Source organism: Trachypithecus francoisi, unplaced genomic scaffold (assembly GCF_009764315.1).
Source record: "Trachypithecus francoisi isolate TF-2019V2 unplaced genomic scaffold, Tfra_2.0 Lachesis_group5, whole genome shotgun sequence".
Taxonomy (NCBI): domain Eukaryota; kingdom Metazoa; phylum Chordata; class Mammalia; order Primates; family Cercopithecidae; genus Trachypithecus; species Trachypithecus francoisi.
The window spans coordinates 58,933,378-58,935,905 of NW_022681470.1; positions in this window are offsets into that span (position 1 = coordinate 58,933,378).

Sequence of the window (2,528 nt, forward strand, 5' to 3'; positions counted from 1 at the left end):
GAGGATTGTTTGAGCCTGGAAGGCTGAGGTTGCAGTGAGCCAGGATCATGCCACTGCACTCCAGCCTGGGCAACAGAGCCAGACCCTGTCTCAAAAAAAAAAAGTTTCAGCTTTGGAGTTGGACAGACCTACATTGGGATCCCAGCTGTCATTCACTAGCTGTGTGTTCTTAGGAAAGTTGCCTTACCTTTCAGAGTCTAGGATAGTAATATCAAGAGTAAGTGATAATTATAGCAAGCATTAAGCAGAGTGTGGTACTTGGTGAGTGGTGATGCTGCAGATGATGGATGATTCTAGTCACCCAAATCCCCAAATAGCCACACCACAAGGCAGAAGGTGGTAGGTTCCTCTCCTCTCCTCTCCTCTCCTCCCCTCCCCTCTCCTTCCCTCCCCTCCCCTCCCCTCTGCCCACTTCCTCCCTCCCTCCCTTCCCCTCCCCTCCCCTCCTTTCCTTTCCTCTTTCTTTTTTTGACGGAATCTCACTCTGTTGCCCAGGCTGGAGTACACTGGCTGCAATCTCAGCTCACTGCAACCTCCACCTCCCGGGTTCAAGTGATTCTTTTGCCTCAGCCTCCTGAGTAGCTAGGATTACAGGTGCCTGCCACCACGCCTGGCTAATTTTTTTTTTTTTTTTTTTTTGTATCTTTAGTAGAGATGGGGTTTCACCATGTTGGTCAGGCTGGTCTTGAACTCCTAACCTGTGATCTGTCCACTTCAGCCTCCCCAAGTGCTGGGATTACAGGCGTGAGCCACTGTGTCCGGCTTTTTTTTTTTTTTTTTTTTTTTGAGACAGAGTCTTGCTCTGTTGCCCAGGCTGGAGTGCAATGGCACCATCTCAGATCACTGCAACCTCTGCCTCCTGGGTTCAAGTGATACTGATGCCCTAGCCTCCCGAGTAGCTGGGATTACAGGTGTGCACCGCCATGCCTGTCCAATTTTTCTATTTTTAGTAGTGATGGGGTTTCACCATGTTGGCTGGGCTGGTGAAGGTGGTAGGTTTCAATGACAGCAGCCTAACGCCATGGGAGTTGGGAGGAGGGAATGATCTGACTCACTCTGGGGCAGGTCTTCCGGTTAGTTCTCCAGTGGATTCTCCTGGGCATCGTGTGGTCCGTCCTCAGAACTGTGCCTCCCTAATGTGGGTGGGTAGATTCACTACCCACTCCATGCTTGGGCTATGCCTCAACCTTTCCCTCCCATGCACAGCCAAAGCCCCTCAAAGCTGCTGGTTTTCCTTGACTCTGGGCTTCTCTCCATCACCCACTGCCTCCCAACAGGTCCCCCTGTCTCTGCATCCTCCTGTTCCAGATTGCCAGGACCCCAGCTGCCCATCAGGGACCCCTCTAAAATAACTTAGTTGAGTCATTGTCTGCTTAACAACCTGTGATATTCTCCATTGCTTATGGGATAAAATCTAAACTCCTTGGCTTGGCATACAAAGTCCTTTATAGTACAGTTCCTCCTCTGCTGATATCTCCAGGCTCTTTGTCCCAAGGGCCCATGCTCTCTCCTCACCTCCCTTGCACTCCAGTCCCCTTGACAGACTTGCTGTCTTGTGGGAACATCACCTGCTTTCACATCAGCCAGCCTTTGCGTGTGCTGTGTCTTCCGCCTAGAGCACCCTCCCTTCCCATAGTTTGTCAGGCAAGCTCACAGTCATTTCTTGGGATCCATTCAAATGTCACCTCACTTGGGAGGCCTTCCAGATCCCCCCAGATTTTCTTGGGTTCCCTCAGCACCATGACCCTTGCCTTTCATAGCATCTATCACACTGACTTTACTTACACATGTACTTCCTTCTCTGGACTGAAAGCTCATTGGTGCAGAGATCCTTTACATTTTTGTATTCTGAGTGTCTTGAACACAACATGTAGTCAGTAAAGATGTGTTATTGCAAATGTCCACGCATCTTGTGTCTGGCTCAGAATATGGTGTTTTAGACTGGATGCAGTGGCTCACATCTGTAATCCCAGCACTTTGGGAGGCCGAGGCAGGCGGATCCCCTAAGGTCAGGAGTTTGAGACCAGCCTGGCCAACACGATGAAACCTTGTCTCTACTAAAAATACAAAAATTAGCCAGGTATGGTGGCGGACACCTGTAATCCCAGTTACTCAGGAGGCTGAGGCAGGAAAATCACTTGAACCCAGGAGGCAGAGGCTGCAGTGAGCTGAGATCGCACCATTGCACTCCAGCCTGGGCGACCAAAAAAAAAACAAAAAAAAAAATTAGAAATCTCTGGAGTCAGATCTGGGTTACGGGCCTTGCTCTGCCTTTTATTAACTATGTGGCAAGTGACTGACCTCTACAAACCTCAGATTTGTGATCTGAGATTAATCACTGGTTAATTGAGAAACAAGCTGAGTGCTAGGACCTAGGAAGTGTTCCACAAGTGACAGTGATGGTTATTGCTGAGTTTTGAATGGAGGAGCTGCCTTAGAATCAGGAGACCTGCACCCCAGTTCCCATTCTGCCCCACCTCCCTGTGTCACCCTAGGCAGGCCACATTTCCTTCCTACTCTCAGGGGCC